Here is a 17813-nt window from a genome sequence, read left to right on the forward strand (position 1 = left end):
ACTTCTACTTTACTCATTTTACATGTGCCGGAAGATACATGACATTCATATCATTATATTCAGTTTATACTTGAAGAAGAAAGTTCAGACCTAAGTATGTCTGTCTTAGCAAAATCAGCACCCACAAGATCCTTTACACAGTCGGTAATGAAGCCTAGCTAGAAAGCACAAGGAAACACCTGGCACAGGGCTGGGTTAGTTATAGGTCAGTAAGTTTTTAATAACTTACTTTAAGTGTTCTGTAGCACCACACACATGACACGCCACACACATGACTCGTCACACACATGGCACACTTGCTTTCATATTTTCTTGCATTCTACAGATGTAAAGGGTTCAAAGCATGCAACTGAGCCAATGCCTTTCTGTCTGTGAGCTTCTGCTTTCTTGATGTGCACGATTCTTTTCATACTTTAACCAGGGTGGGGTTCTTTGAAAAATATTACAGTAGCAGGGGTGGGAGCAGCTGGGAATGCTGATACAGGGTTGTAATTTTAGTACTAAGGGTGCTGAAGCAGGATGTGTGCTATGTTCAAGGGCAACACACACCATATACTGTGTCTCAAGGTAGACTGAGTGACAAGCTGAAACATTCCCTTAATCAATTAATCAACTACCTCACAAGTTAATCTAAGTAAACATGTTATGGATTGATACAGGTCAAAATCTGAGGGTATTTTGTAAGATTTTCATTTTAAAACAAAAAGAGAAGCCCTTTCTCAAGACATTTCTGTGTTAATATTTTTCTTATAAAGATTTACAAAACTAAAGATGGATTTTCTTTAGTCCTTGATGGAAATAACATGTTTTAAATACCAAACCTAAAAATCAGATTTTATCTACAGGCCTAATTTTTTTTAATGTATGTGCAGTTGTCAGAAAAAGAGAAATGCAGCCTGTTCCTATAACCCCAGCCCAGCACACATGAACACTAATGCATGCAACAAAAAGATGGTGTCCCGAGGTCCAGATTTCCAGCTTCTAATAAACAGAAACAAATATTAGATTAAAAGCCAAGCACTGCTTGAACAAAAAGAGCTAGAGACCAATCAGAGGCCTAGGCTGGCCAAAGTGACCTCAGCTTATAGTGTTCTCCCCTTTCCTCAATGCTCAGTCAGTTGTTTACTGATTAAAAATCACAATAGTTCTTACAAATAAAATAGCCAAATAATCTGTACTTTCCTGATACTCATTTTCTGTTTAGACGGCATGCATCAGCTGCTTTTGTCCTCCTGGACTGAAGGAAGGCTTATTATTGGCTCATGGTTTCAAACGATTCAGTCCATCATTGCAGGGAAGATACAGGAGAGGAGCTCAGACATGACAGAGGAGGTAAGGCTTATTTACATGATTTGGATGAGAAAGGAGAAAGTGTAGCCAGGAAGCAGAAGTACCTGTAAGCTTCAAAGGCCTGACCTGCTCACCTTCTTTTGAAAGCCAGACCCTACCTCAAAAGGCCTAGTAGCCTTCCAAATAAGCTGTACAGCAAGTGTTCCAAACACAGCCTATGGGGGAGATTCATTTCAAGATATAACCTGAAACAAACATAATAAAGATGTCAGAGGCTATCTTTAGCATATTTAATGTCTAGGATGTAATTGTTTAAAATAACAAAGGCAGAGGACCAACTGCCTAAAAATGACAGGAGAAAAATTCATGAGTATGAAAATACTGGGTGAGTATCCCTATAGATCTCAAAAATTAATCCTAATTGAGATTTGTCAAGTTAAACACAAACATGAATGTTTAAAGTGATGATAATGGTGCAGGAGTTTGGAAACATGGAGAGACTGGGTCCTCAGTATGGATCCTGAAATCTTCATGAATTCTCTAGGTTCTGAGTTATGAACATGAGTACATACGGGAGGAGAACAGAACAGGTCGGTGAATTGGACATCATGATTAGAGTTGACCCATAGGTTGTGACTTCTGTCTTAGTTAAGGTTTTATTGCAATGAAGAGAAACCAAAACCACTGAAACTTTTAAAAAGGAAAACATTTAATTGTAGCTGGCTCACAGTTTGGAGGTTCATTTCATTGTCATCATGGCAGGAAGCATGGTGGCATGAAGGCAGACACAGTGCTGCAGAGATAGCTGAGAGCTCTACATCCAGATGAGCAGGCAAGAGGAAAGGAACTGAGACAAAGTCCTTCAACAACAATGCCACACCTACTCCATAAAGGTCACACCTCCGATGAAAGCCACTCCCTATGAGCCTATGGGAGCCATTTTCTTTCAGATCTCCACAGGCTGTGAGCACCTAATGAACTGTTTCTTGTACCTCCTGGAATTAATAATAAGCCTTTCTTCCTTTACGTTCTTCCTTCAGGAGGATAAAAGTAGCTGATGCATGCCTATGCTGATAAATATATCTCTCTCCATTTCTTAGCTATTTTGCTTTGGAAGTGTCTCTCAAATGTGCTAAAGGTTCAGCTGCGGTTACTGAGCTATTGAGAAGAGATTTGATTATGATGGATCTAGTCCATTCACAGCTAAATGGGTTATTAAGAAATGGGCCTAATTGGAAGAAGTGGGTCATTGAGGGCATGTTCTCACAGGCTTGTTTTCTCTCTCTCTCTCTCTCTCTCTCTCTCTCTCTCTCTCTCTCTCTCTCTCTCTCTCTCTCTCTCCCTCCCTCCCTCCCTTCCTCCCCCTCCCTCTCTCCTTCCTAGCTGCGATCAGAAGCTTTCTTCTGTCACATCCATGTGCCAAGATGTACTGGCCTTGCCACAGGCTTAAAATTAATGCAGTTACTGAACCATGGACTGAAACCTCTCAATTCATATCAACTGGTAGTTATTCACTTTAAAAAAAATCACAAGAACCCTTTAAACCAGAAAACAAGGTCAGCAGAGCACATGTCTATTCTGTAATCATAGATGAAGGCCCCAAGATATCCATTATGTCTAAGGAAAAAAATAATTCTGAGAATTTTAGCATGTTTGATTCTGGGCTCCTTGGATCATGGGAAGCTTCATTGCTTGCTTAGTTGCTTGGAGTAAGGGTCATGATCTCATGGGTGAAACATCTTAAGCATATTTATTGCATTCTTATGCAAACCGCTAAAGTGAACACCTCATCACAGTACTTCAGGATATCCCAGCACATTAAATGTTTGCATTAGTAACCCCTGTGATGGCTTTCTCATTTTCCTTTGGTATTCAGGTTATTAGCTATATCTCTCTTCAACCTACATGTCTCTAGTGTCCATGCTAATAAGCTAGCCTTGAAACTGTTTCCATTACCACATCTGTTTACAGAAGGTTTTCAACATCTGTATTACTGCCAGCCAGTCTCACCCACTGTTTTCCCTACTCTGTACCACCCACACCTCCTTTCTTCTGCTTCTCACACCCCTTTATTCCCAACAAGCCTGCACATTGTGACTCTCATCTCTTATTTGAGCCTGCTAGATTATTCATAATTTCCTGCTTAAACTATTTGGGTAACTATTGCGGCTTGGAAGGACATTGATATAATAAAATGCATTTTACTCTTATGCTTGCCAATTGTCAGTTTTGGGTGAACTCTACTACCTTTAGAGTAAGAGAACCAAAAGTCATGTTTTCTTACTTTGAGAAAGCATGTTATAAAAGCAATATACATGGTTCTAAGTAAGTAATAATAATAAAAAAAAAAAACCTAAGTATAGAGAGGTGGGTCAGCAGCTACAAAGTTCATACTGAATTTCCAAAGGCTCTGAGTTCTGTTCTCAGAAACCACATAATCGGGTGCTCACAATTGCTGCACTCCATCTGATGGAATCTTCTGGCCATCATTGGCACTGGAGCACAAGTAACATACACACAAAAACAAGAACCCAAACTCCTAAGAAAAAAGCTAAATTACTAATGGTTGAAGATAGAAGAATGAAAAACTCAGTTAAAGAAAAAGATTATCCATAGCATATAAAATGGGCCAGTGAGAGGGGAGATGGAGCAGTGGGTAAACTCATTGTGCAAGCCTGATAAACTGAGTTCGATACCCAGATCGCCTATAAAGGTGGAGGGAGAGAACCAACTTAACAAAGTTGCACTCTGATCTGTATGATCTATATGGATGATCTTGTGTGTGTGCACGCCCACAAACATACACATATTAATGTGAGAGAAGTGGGGCACTTGGGAGTGAAAAGACAACATAAATTTCATTTGTCTCCACTTAAGGACCATCCTGATTTCACAAAAGGTTGTGAGGCACCAGCTTCAGGAATAGGCTGTAAGATCCCACACAAGATCATAAAACCCCCTTCCAAAGAACAGTCTAGGTATAACCACAAATATGGGGAAATATCTTATCTCAGAATGGGCCATCTGCTCTGGGCAGCCCCTATTTCATCCTATGGTTAAAGGATCATGACGTAGAAATACAGACCACTAACCACCTGTGCCCCTCTAACAGGCACTAATAACATCTTAGATTATCTACTCCTCCTACAGAGTTTCCCCAGTTCTCTATAAGAAGGCCTGCATGGCTTTGTCTGGGGTCACCGTTTCAAAAATGGTTGACCCGCATGCTGGTCATTTCTGCAGAATAAATGCTCTTTGTTTTGCATACTATCTGAGTCTGGGGTCTTCCTTCAGTGATCTTTGGAACTTTACAGAAGAAGAGGAGACAATGTAAACACAATACACATATACTAAACTTTTAAAAGTAAATTTTAAAATTGTAAGATTTCCTATTAAACAACCACAAATTTAAAAAAAAAAAAAAAAAAAAAAAAAGGAAAGGGGGATCACGACAGGTACAATGAATTTTTCTGCAGTGTGGAGGAAGAAACATCAGGCTCAAACGCCCAAAGAAAGCTGGGAATTAGCAGGAAGGGGAGCAACGGGAGACAAATACCTCGGAAGCATCCCAGTCACCAGCTATGGGAACCGTGGCTAAGCTCTCACAGGAGTCTTGCTGAATGCAGAGTAAGCAGACATCATCTCGGAGATGTGGCAGTAAGAAATACGGTTATATAATTCGATGAGATCAAACACTGATACTGCTAAGCTGAGCCAGCAAGCTTCTTGCTGAATTTGGACAACGTAACAAAGAATCCCAGAGGCCAAAGCTCAGGAGCACCTGACAAGAGTCCAGTAAAGGGACTCTGTGTCATTTCTCTTTATATAAAACTTTAATATACACCTTTGTGAATGGATCTGTAATTCACAATTTCTTTTAATGTTATTCCTCTAAGATTTGTGTTACATAAATACGTATAAGTTAGCGCTAACATCAGAGAATTTTAAATTACTCAAATCAGAAGGCAATATTGGTTTAATTTTTATATATATTCAATGTTATCGGTCCACAAAGAATACCATACAAACAATAAAATAAAGTGGTATAATTTTGTGAATGGAATAGATCTAGATCATGAATTTATATTTCAAACTAATGTATTCTTTATTGATTTACTCTGAGACTACTAAAATTATCCTTCACTTTGCTTACTCTTCTTTAACTTTTTCATCTCAGGTTACATTTGGTCAATCAAATGACTGACATTTTTGCTACATTAAGGCTATAGTGGTATTAACTATGTTTTATAGATAAATTTAATGTTTATAGATGAATTGGACTCTCTGTAAAGTGTCTATAGAACACATGTGTAATAAGCACTTAGAAACCATTTTCTTTGAAAACCACCAACTCCTCATTTGGGGGCAAAAGTAACTAGAAACCAGTAAGTCTGGCATATGTGCTTTCTGTGCTGTGGGTCTCTCTTAGCTTTAGTCACCTGCTTACTTCTACACCAGGCAGATTAAGAAATCAAGGAGTATCTTATCTAGAGATCTAAACTATAGTCCCCTTCAAGGCTGAAGACAAAGAGGCAGACAAAGCCCTAACCGTGCAATCACCAGGGATTCCAAGAAAGGCAAAAGCTCTCACAGCAGACCAGCACCCAGCTGAGTGCAATTATACATCAGAATGAGGCTACACCCTGAAGTAGAAATAAGCCAAAGGAACCAGACAGATCCTGTCCATAGGACTGCAATAAGGACCAGTTTGGAACACTTTGTAGAACCTCCTAGCAGAATTGAGACAGTAATCAAGACCACACCTTGGCCACGAATGCTTAATTACCCATAACACTTACCCTCTTCCTCTACTCCAACTTAAAACTTATGTCAGTACCCAGAGATGAACTTGGGGTTACTGAAGTTCTTCATCTGTTTCTCTCAGTATGGCCACATTGATTAGATTTCTCCCCTCTCTGCTTACCAATCCTTGTTTTTTCAGTTGTTCTATTGGAGCAGATGCCTGTTGGAGCAGCTGTGACTTCTTCCTAAAACTCTTATGAAACAAGTATCTAATTTAACAATTAAATTATTATTTCTGGCATGGTTCTTTACAAAAATAAAGTTCCACTTACTAACTATTAAAGTTTCAGTTTTAAGTAATTAGAAATTCTATCAAACATAAAATAAACTGACAATACACATATTTAATAGGAAAAAGATACAGCCATTTGTTGATGCATGTATTGTCTAAGGGGAATCAGAATGTAAGAAATGTAAGTAAAACACAGTCCCTGAAAGTCAGATGATTGAAGCTTAAATAACTTTAGTTGCTACATGAAAGCACATAGGCTTGAGCAGGGTGGGAGAGGAGGCTCAGACTGACAAGTCCTGAGAGGATAGAAGGAAGAATACACAGGAACAAAAGTGATTTTCTGAGGTCCACAAAGTATGTTACATAATGTCTCAGTGTTGCCTCAGAAAATTAGATGATGCCTGAACAGGTGAACACAGTCTCTTTCCCCCCAGTGATTAATCTTTCCGAGTTAATGAGAGTTCCTAATTGCCTTCCCACTAGGAAGACAGCTCCAGATGAAGCCACTCCCTCAGAAGAGAAATTTCAGAAGAGAAAGAAGACAGGTTCAGGAGGAGGTTGGGGAGAGCAGGCTTCCCATACTTTTGTGTTCCTTTAGTTCAAGGATGCCAGATTTCAGAGTATCCTGGGATACTATTTGCTGAGTCCCAACACACCCATCCTTTGGATTTGAAGACAGGACAGATCTACAAACTGAGGACTATGTGAAGTTGTATTTTTTTCTAAAATGTCTACCATTAAATACCATCTTTTTTCATACATTTAAAAAGTAAAATAACCGATTCATTTCAAGCATATCAAACGTCAATAAAATTTTAAAAATTAAAGCAGATGAAGTTTCAAGCCAAGCAAAAAGAAGAAAAAGACCACAAATATGGCAATAGATTATATCATATGTTCTAATTATAGAAAAATTTTGTGATACAGTAATATGTTATTCTATATGCTGTCTTCAATTTTAATTCCAAAAATTCTTAACACATACTTAAATTTTTCATCAGTAATAAATAATGTACATAATTTAAACAAATATATACTTTTAAATACATTATAAACATATCCATATATAGGAAAATAAATTTCATAACTCACATTTTTAAAATGTTTAGTATTAGTGTGAGTGCTTATGACCATAAAGACAATTTAAGAAATATTTAACACTCTGTACTTTAAACAGGAGAAGTGAAAGGTCTCCATAAAAACAAATGCTAGCCGGTCCATAATTTTTCCAAACACAATTCATGCTCTGAGAAAGATTAATACTTATAACTTACATATTCCCAACTTAAACATAAATGTTTAATAGATAAAACAGCCTCCTTCAATTATATGTTTGCATATAGAGAAATAAAAAAATGATAGATAGAATAATCATTTTTAAAAACTGATACAGTTAAAATCCTTAAGTCTTACATGTAATTAATAATCACCATCATAAACACAGAGATGAGAGAAACCCGTCTATGGGCTGCTAGACCATTCTCGTGGCTTCGGGCTTCTAAGCCTTCCCCGGGTTCATTAAAACAGGGAGACTTTGTATAAGAACCATGTCCACACAATCTTTTGGTGAGCTGCTTTCTCTTGTCCCTACTCCCTCAGCATCCTATCCACTGTTCCTCAGAAAAATTCCAAGTCCTATACCAAAGTCTATCTCTGTCTTTCACTGTTATGCACACAACTACAAAAAGAATATGTAGTTTTCAGTAAATTAAATCACATCAGAGTGCATGTCTCTGCAGATTCATAGTTTAAACATATTTTCCAAAATGAGAAAGGGTGAAAGTTGCAAAGCTGAAATGTTATTGAAAATCATTGAGTCAAACACAAACATTCACAATTTATTGTATCTCATCTAAAATAGTTCTTTAAAGCTTTTTTCACTACTCTAGGAATTTTTTTTACAACTGATCATAATTTTTTAAAGACTGCTTAGTGTAAGTAATTAAGTCTATGGTAAACCCATGTTATAAATGTAAGACCAGTTCTTCCTTTAAACTGAGAAAAGATGATATTAACAGTATGTGATTCCTAACTCATTTACTATTAAAAATTTTAAATTTATATTTACAGTCCCAGTCATTCATTAAAAGAGAAACTGTAACTCATACAAATTTGAAACAATAGCTACTCTTGCAATATAGTAATTCTACTTAATAAATTTGAAGTATCAGTTTTCATCAGAGGTAGTGACTGTATCATTTCAAATAAAATACGTTTACTTAAATTTGACTTTTCCATATTTCATTAAATTGTACTTTGAGAGAGTGCTCTACATAAAACAACTTCTTACTAATTACACTGAATTACTGTAGATAGCATAGTAATGGATAAATTACTTTGAAAGCAATCCCATTATACAATTGTTCTTCATAATAAGCCAGACTTTCTCTGTAATTATGTGCGATACCAGTAATTATCAGCACTGATATTGAAAGACATATTTATAATTACTAGAGTGGACATCTTCGAAGGTGAGAAGGACGTTGAGCCAGCAAACTAAACTCGGTTGGCGACAGCTCCTCAGAGCAAAATGAACTAAATTATAAGCTGTAGCATGCATTTGACTCCTTAAGCTCTTATTAATACTTGCAAATCCATTTTAACTCATCTAGCTTTATGTCTCAATGAATGGACCCATTTAATTGTTAAATTTCACTTTAAAGTACACTACCTTTTTCATTATCTAAATAACTTTGAAACAAATCCAGAAGCTAAAACTACACTTATCCTTTCGAATGTGAACTAATTACCCCAAATTTGCATATTTTCTACACAAGACACATGTTCCATTTGCTTTGTTTAAATAGTCTAAAGTGCTATATGAAATAAACTATTACCTTCTCAAATACCAAGCAAATGAAAAGGGAAAGCTTGCCATCGTTTAGTGAAATATTGTCTATACATTTGAAAATATGAAGTAAAGAAAAATTCTTTTGTCCTTTTAATTTTTTGAGATAAGGTCTCATGTAGCCATGTTAATCTCAAACTTGTCATGTAGACAAGGATAGACTTCAATTCATAATCTGTCTGCCTGTACCTCACAAATTCTAAGAACACAGGTGTATTTAACCACACTACACTAACCAAATTCTTAACAGTTCAGGCAGTGAACTAGTTAAGTTCTTAAATGACTTTTTATTGCTGCAAAGAAACTAAACTATTCAATATTGCTGATATTTTCCTTTCTCTTTCCATGTTACTCTTTACTGTTTTGTTCTATTGAAACAGGTTTTACTAGATAGCTCAGGCTGGCCTCAAAAGCACCACACTTCTACAATACAACCATAGTTCATGTCAATCTTAATTTTGTTTGTTAGATCTAATAAAACTTTATTACTATGTCTAAAATTTTTGAGTAATCGTGAACAAAGTTTCAGGAAACTTATCAGTTTTAACATCTTTCAACATTACTAAAATATATATAATATATAACATTACTAAAATATAATATATAGTATGTTGAGGTTTTCTCTTTTACTGTCTATTGTAATGTTAGGTGTGGGCCCCCAAAACCTGGAGTCTGCATGTAGCCCCGAGACCATGCCCCCAAGTCAATTCTTATTGATGAATAAGGAATTCAACAGACAATTGTTGGGGAGAAGAGACATAGGTAGGATTTAGAATTCCTGGGAGGGGGTGGTGCATACAATAGAATGTGCCAGAGAAGAAAAGGGAGAGCCACCACGGGTTAGCTGAACCATAACAATGTGGCCCTAAGAGCAGCCCAAATGAAACATAGTAAGTAATAAATTAGGTTAAAGGTAGGAAGGTAGATTCTAACAGCACGGACAGAAGTCATTGCCCAGATATTGTGCTGCCTAAGGCATATTTTAATATACAAAAACATGTGTGTCTTTCATCCCAGAACATAAATGGTCTAATGAGGGTAAACACCCAACTTTTACTATTCATTACTACAGTGGTATACTGAATTTCTACACAATTATTATTTCATAATACCTTATAAATTTATCCATGGTACCTGCCCTCTAAAAACGAAATTGCCTTCTTACAACTGGCAACTTCATTTCTGCCCATTTCTAACTTGAAGAGCTTAGAAGAGGTCACCATCTGAGAAAATGAGAAAATAATAATTTATAAAGTGAACTCTACTTGCCTAACAGTCTCCACCTCCCCCTCTCTCTCTGTCTCTCTCTGTCTCTGTCTCTGACTCTCTCTCTCTCTCTCTCTCTCTTTCTGTCACACACACACACACACACACACACACACACTTTTAAATTAACTATTAAAACTAAGTTCCATAATATTGATTCAGAAGCTATATAGAAGGGTCAGTAGTTAGGAACATTTCCTGCTCTTGTTGAGAATGTGAGTTCAGTGCCCTGATCATAACTGCATGCAACTCCAGTTTCAGGTCATCTGACACTCTCTTGTCTCTAAGGGCAACTGCACACAAGTTGTACACATAGAGTCATATAGGCACATATAAATACATAGAAATTAGATAAATAAATATTGTTAGAAATATCAATTAGTGCTGGGTGTGGTGTTGCAGGCCTTCTATCCTAGCACTCAGAAGGCAGAGGCAGACAGATCTCTCTAAGTTTAAGGCCAGCTTTTGGTCCACATAGAGTTCCAGTCCAACAATGGCTTCATAATGAACCTTTGTCTCAATATGAATATGTATGTGCATATATACATATACACATACATGCATATATACATGCATTGGGTGTGGGAGTATACTCTAGCTATAAAGTGCTTGCTGAAGATTCACAAGACTTAGAGGTTCAATTCCCAGTTTCTTTACTCCTACAGAAAGACATATCCAACACAAATAGAGAAATATTCAAGAATATGTAGAAATGCACACACAAGAGGCAGCATAGGCACCTAAGGGATGGGAGCTTTGGGATCAAGTCTAAACCCCTTTTGTCAGAAGGCCTGAGATGATACATACACAGGTATGTTTATGTAATGTTATCACCCAACAAAAAGTTAAAAAAGAAAGACCAGGATTGTTATACCCATGTGTTTTCTTAGGTGAACACTAGAAATTAAATCTAAGGTTTCTCAAGCTCTTAAATGTTTTTTTATCTTTGCAAATACAGAACACTGAAGATCCAGTTGCCACCTGAGCTCATCACTTATTCATATTATGCGAGACAAAGCAGTCTTTGTAAATTATTCTAAGCATAGAATATTGGGTCTTTAAAAACAATTTTGAAATTACCACAAATATACCACTTCAGTAAAAACAGAAAATCGGCATTTATTTTCCTACACAATATGTGAGCCAATTAACTGTGTTCTTATTTAAATCAAAAGGCATGCATGGTTAGCATCATAAGAGTGGATAAAACTATTTCCTAAGCATAAAACAAACACAAAATTAGCAAATAGCACAGAGAAAACAGAGAGGCTTACTTAGGAAGAATAATGTTCAGTTATTCTCTTTAAAAATAAACACATGATTCAATTTTATATCTCTGCTGTTTGGAAGGAGAGCAATTGATATGTTAAAAGTTTGTCATTTTTCTTCCTCCAATTTGAATATATTTAGTTTCCCATAGGAACAACAGAAGCTTCCTGATCTATAAGTGCATTAACGCAAACACTTTTAGATCCACCAGCCTTTCATACATTTAGGGACCAGGGCTCACAGAGTCCATGTAATTGGTTTCTGAAACTATCTTGAATTCATTATTATGTTCAAAGTAATAACTTTTTCTATCCTTTAGAGATTTTAGAAGACAACACACAATATTGTAACCAGAACCACAAACAAATCAGTCTGCTAAGTAAATTTTACATAAAAAAGACATCATTTCAATTCTACAGAGGGGAAAAAGATTTTAAAAGACAAAAACAAATCAGACATTTTATATTAACATTAACTTAATATATCCTTAAATATTTACTTGTTAGTTAAACCAAAAGTATGGATATTCTGACTACTATATCAATAAAATAGACTACTTTAGTCTCTATATACTTGCTTTTGATATACCCATTATTTGTGATAAGGTGAAATCTAATAACAAAGACTATTACTAAACATTTTACAGAGTTTTTATCTTTAAAACATTTATCATGCTTATTCTGTTTTCCTTCTCAAATTGTCCTATTTTCATGAATAATATAAGGAATCTAAAAACACAGGTAATATGTTTCACTGTTGACATATTAACTATTAGCTAAACTAAAAATTAAATATTTCACAAGTATCGCATTGTCACCAACTAATAAGTTCACAAGTTATAGATGTTCATACAAACAATAAATGAATTAACACGTACAGATCAGCAAAGCTGAATTCAGTGCTAAAATCTTGACAGAGAACCAAGACTCATATTCAGCACATAACAAATACTAAATGAGTCAACCCATCAGTGGCTCCAAAATCTAGCATAGAATCCATATGGAAATTGTTGTAGATATTACTAGTTAGTTTCTACATTACAAATGTATTTTAGTTTCTCAAATGTTGCTTCTAAGAAAGGCAGGCTAGCACAGAGGCTCGTGCCTGGAATTCCCGAACTCAAAAGATGGAATGAGGCTGGTGGATTGCCTCTTGCTCCAGTGTATACCATCCTTGGGTACATAAATAGTGAGTTACCAGGTATTCTGGGATACAGAATAAGACACTATCTCAAAAGCACCAAAAATAAATATATAAATTGATAAATGAATAAACACAATTTTGCAAACATGTTTATTAACATTTCATAAAGAAAAATATAAGCTAGGCTTTAATATTAACTGATTTTGAACATAAAGATAAACAAAAACAATGAGTTATTCTCTTCTGCTTAACAAAATAACTCAGCCTTTAACATAACAAAATCTCACTCAACATCTTCAGCAATGAAAATCTGAAAACCAAGCTGGCCCTAGACATTGCATATTTCTAGGCCTGAGATATTGCACACTCCTAGGCCTGAGTCATTTCACCCTCTTCTGCCTGAGATATTGCATACTCCTTAGCCTGAGACATTGCACACTTCTAGGCCTGAGACACTGCACACTCCTAGCCTGGCTCCTGACTTGCAGCTTTCACACTTACCCCCTTGGTAAGAGTCGCTCTCATGCCTCATCCAAGAAGGTTTTTTTTTTTTTTTTTTTTTTTTTCAATAAATTAAGTTGTTCAAAGAGCTAAGACTAAACGGCATGAGGAATCCAGACACAAATACATCTACAGCATAATCCATACACCTAATGCTCAGGGGAAATTGTGTTAGAAGAGGCAGAAAGACTGTAAGAACCAGAGGACAAGGAAACTCAGACATGATAGAAAAACCTCACTCATGGAATCTCAACAGCATAGTCACCTAACAAGATCGACAGAATGACAATACTAGCTGATATGACAACGTGCATCTTTCAGAAGGTCCCGTCCCTCCATGAAGAGCTACAGTCAATCAGTGACTTTGAGCGATGAAGGAACAGTTTCCTCCAGGAACTGGATCCCTCAGAGGTTACTTCATCCCAAGTGATCATCCTAAACATACCAGTAACAGTAAATGAAAGCAGGAAGATTTTATGTTTCTTTTTAATTTGGTGTGTGTGTGTGTGTGTGTGTGTGTGTGGTATATACATATATATGTGATATATATATATGTGTGTGTGATATATGTATGTATATATATATCATATATATATACATATATATGTATGTATATATATGATATATATATGTATATATATATATCACACATCTATAGATAGATAGATAGATAGATAGATAGATAGATAGATAGATAGAGATATATCACATACATACATATATTTGAAGAGATTAATTTAAGAAGTTGTGGGAAAAGGACAGGAGGTGTTAAATCAGAGAAGGAGGAGTAGAAGTGATAACAGTGCAGTAGTACTTTGGTATGAAATCTCAAAAGCATTAAATGTAAAATATAAAAATTTATGATTAAATTATAGCTATGAATAAAAGGTACAAAAATAAGTTTACAGAAATATTATTGTGTATGTATAACAGATATAAACATCTCAATTTTATTCTTATAAACTCAGTGAGAAAATTCATGACCTTTGAAAAAGCTTTTCACATCATCTCTTTAGTGACCCTGGGATTATGTAAAGAAAAGTTTCTTTATTTTGCAAATGGAAAAACTAAAGTCACAGTAAAGAAAGACACTTTGCACCAGGTGATTCATAAAGTCAATCTCAGAGAGAAGAGTGACATTTACAACCTCAAACTCCAACATTCAGAAGGAATACAAACCACATTTGTTTTTTTACCATTTACCTCCCATGCCCACCTCATCCACCTCACTGAAGAACAAAATGAAGGACAGATGAAACAGAAGCGAAGAGAATACAGAAAAGAGTCTGAATTGCAGATTCAGACTGAGAGTGCCTGGCTTGCCTACAATTGAGAAAGAAGCAGTAAGTTTGCACCCTGATTTGTCCTTCTTCAGGTAAAAGAGGAAGATTTGTTTATTATGGGGTCACTTCTGAGAAAGAAATACTAGATGAATTTTCCCCTTTACTTCTATGATCCCAAATCCAAGCTATCTGAAAATAATTGAGTTAATCAATTTATGTGGAAAACCATCTGCTCCGTGTTGGTCTTTCCTTCTTACTGGCCATGAAAACAAAGAAGAAACGTCAAGGCTGAGGGACTGAAGCTGCATCTAACAAAATGCATCTGGAGGAGACATAGTAACAGCATAAGCACATGCAAAGTGTTGCTATTTCAGAGCAAGGATGAGAAGGGTCACACTTCCCTCTAGGCCTTCTTAACTCTCCTTGATACTCAACTGCATTCTATGCTTCGTTAATTGTTTTTGTTTTATATTTTTCCAAAAAGACTCTTACACATTTTTCGTTTCAAAAGAAACCCCTTATTTAAGCCCCAATGCCACCACCCAACCCTTCAAATTATGCCCTGCAACTTCCCCAGTCTCTTTCAGGCCTGGCTACTAAGCTCAGTCTAGTTTGGCTGCCTGCCAGATTCTTCTATTCTTTTCTTGTCAGTCTCTTAAAAACTTGGGAAAAGGCTCCTGGACAGCTCAAGGAGAGAGTTTAATTATGCAATGGAGCAGTACCTTAGCCTCACTGTTGTTTCTAGAAAAGCTTGTAGATACCAGCGTCCGAACTTTCCCGATCGGTGGGTTTTCTAGCAATTTCTAGCTATTTGTTTATGAAGGAGAAGGAAGGAAAGGCTGGCAGAGCAAGCAGTAGATTTGCAAATCTGAAAAAAAAAAAAAAAATTCAATTCCTTTCACGATTTCCCACCTCTCATCGTTTACTCTGTTTTCTAATTCGTGCTCTCTTACGACTTGTTCAGCCATATGGACTACATAAAATCATCAGTATCCTGGCCTCTGCAAGTCCTAGAATTAATAGAGTAAGCTAGCATTGAAATAGTCTAGAAAGTTTTCATTCTTAAATGTTGGTGCAGCATAAAAGTAGGCACAATACAAAGTTATTATAGCTTCCTAATTGATATTATGTTGTCAAACTGACAGACTGAAATAAGGCGCGTAAATGTCTATTTGCAAACAAAGAAAAGCTCCATCAAGAAAAACTAAGACGCGCGCGCGCGCGCGCGCGCGCGTGTGTGTGTGTGTGTGTGTGTGTGTGTGTGTGTGTGTGTGTGTCTGTCTGTCTGTCTGTCTGTCTGTCTGTGTCGGGTGGGCTGTGGAGGGTGGGGGGTTCCTTGATTGTCAGCCCACACTTGGGAGTTTCCCCAACAGCAGCTGTATCTTCCTCACTCTACCTTGGCACGCTATTTCTAACTGCAGCGTCCAGCTTCCTGTTCAAGTCCCATTCTACATTGTAAACACATTCCAAGAAAACTAGACGGCCCAGAGTTCCCTCCTGCAAACAGGGAAATCAGCCCAGCAGACCCAGGATAGAGAGCCAGCTGGGCTGTCTTCTCGGCCACCACCGGGAGGTGGACCAGAGCAAGCAAGCTTGGCAAACCGAGTCCCACTAACATAACGCCCGCAGAAGCGGGGATCTGACCCGCCTAGCCAAAGGACAGCCGCGTGGACACCGCCCGAGAATGGGGGCCCTGCCCACGTAGTGCTTTAAAGTATCTGCGGCCCAGTCACAAGCTCCTTGCCGCCTCCTCGCCGGCTGCCCACATTTTTACAGCGACCCAAACAAAGCGAGACCAGGAGGAAGTTGGCTCTCAGGTCGCCTCGCTGACCCAGCGATGCCTCCTCTTGCCTCATCCATGCACCCACAGCAGGATGGTCCAGTGCCCCCCCCCCCCGCTCGCTCCCGACTCCTGCGCGCCCCCGCCGCACCCAGGAGAAGTTCCTCCTTGGGTCGAGGGGAGGATGCGGAGGGAAGGCGCAAGGCTGGCGTCCCTGGGCGCCCCCATCTTCCTCCCTCACTGACCCCGCCTGCAGCAACAGGTCCCAGCCTCTTTCCCTGCCCGCCGACTCCCTGCGCCTTCGGGGTCCGGATCTGCGCAACCTGTAGGCAGCCGCAGGCCGGCGCCCTCTTCACCCTCCCGCTAACCGCGCTTTCCTCTCGGGGTCTGCTCCTGGTTCCGCGCCACCTGGCTGTAGCTGGCCGGGCCAGGGACGCTCCCGCTTCCTACCCTGGCTTGTAGAGGGATGTGGTCGCTGGGCTGGGGCAGTCACAGGAGCTCCGGGAACCGAAGCCCACGATCGCGTGTTCGTGGCCCACAGGGAAACTTTGTGCAGGTTCGAAAGGCACTGGGCTCCAGACCCCAGGGCTCTGTTCCTCTCCCTCCTTCTCCTAATCCGCTGAAGCCCAAACTGGTGCTGGCGACGGCCGGGGCTGGGTCGGGACTCCCAGTTGCTGGGGTTGGGATCGCGGGGCTCCCCCTCTCGGCCAGAAGAAAACTCTGGCTCCGTGTGCGCACTTTGACAGTCTCCAAGGGAAGCTGGTGGGGTTTTCTGCAGTAATGCAGAACTGTCCTGCTTTTAAAGGCAGACCTGGAGAGGTTAGGGAGTGCAGAGAGAAAGAAACCGGTTGCCAGGAGAAGCTGTCCATTCTTCTTTCGGACAGAGCGAAAACATGGGCCCCGCTCCACTCCCACAGCTCCACTTTTCCTTTTAAGCCTCCTCCCAGAGATGTTATTTCTTAAGAGTTTAAAACACCTCTAAGGTTTAACAAAAGAGAAAGTGACACAGGAAGGGCATAAATGTAAGTGAGGTGGGCCCTCCCCAGCCTCAACCATGAAAAGCAGCTGCAGGGACTAGACATTTTTCTTTTTATTTTTCTTTTTCTCTTTTTTTTCTTTCTGTCTTTCTTTTTTTGTTATCTTTTAAACTTGGTCTGAATCTTTGCACATTATTCCTCACCCTGTGGGACCATGAAAAGTAGCACGGTCCCTGGTTGAGCGAAGGCTAAAAGCCCGGAAGGGAAGGGACGATAGGAGCATTGTCTGCTCCTGGGCACCAGGCTCCTGTTACTGGCTATAACCTCCCCCCATAGATTTCTGGCCATCAGTCACATAAAGGCAACTCCCCAAGCCCCTCCACAGGTAGAGGGCGAGACCTATGGTCACAGAGGCTCAAGA

The 17813-nt window shown here is 38.6% G+C and overlaps 1 protein-coding gene across 5 annotated transcripts in view; it reads right to left on the reverse strand.

The window, feature by feature from the left end:
• Positions 1-17232, reverse strand: part of Gulp1 (GULP PTB domain containing engulfment adaptor 1) — a 263083-nt gene extending 245851 nt beyond the window's left edge. The window contains exons 1-2 of one of the 5 annotated variants that reach the window (XM_076931951.1): positions 16866-17232; positions 15358-15503 (exon numbers count right to left, since the gene is read on the reverse strand). The gene's annotated coding sequence lies outside the window, so the exon portion shown is untranslated. Of the gene's footprint in view, positions 1-15357; positions 15504-16660; positions 16790-16865 lie in introns of those variants that run through there. The other 4 variants (XM_076931950.1, XM_076931953.1, XM_034498631.2 and 1 more) reach the window with 4 other exon arrangements.
• Positions 17233-17813: the final 581 nt, after the last annotated feature.

Source organism: Arvicanthis niloticus, chromosome 3 (assembly GCF_011762505.2).
Source record: "Arvicanthis niloticus isolate mArvNil1 chromosome 3, mArvNil1.pat.X, whole genome shotgun sequence".
NCBI classification, from domain to species: Eukaryota; Metazoa; Chordata; class Mammalia; order Rodentia; family Muridae; genus Arvicanthis; species Arvicanthis niloticus.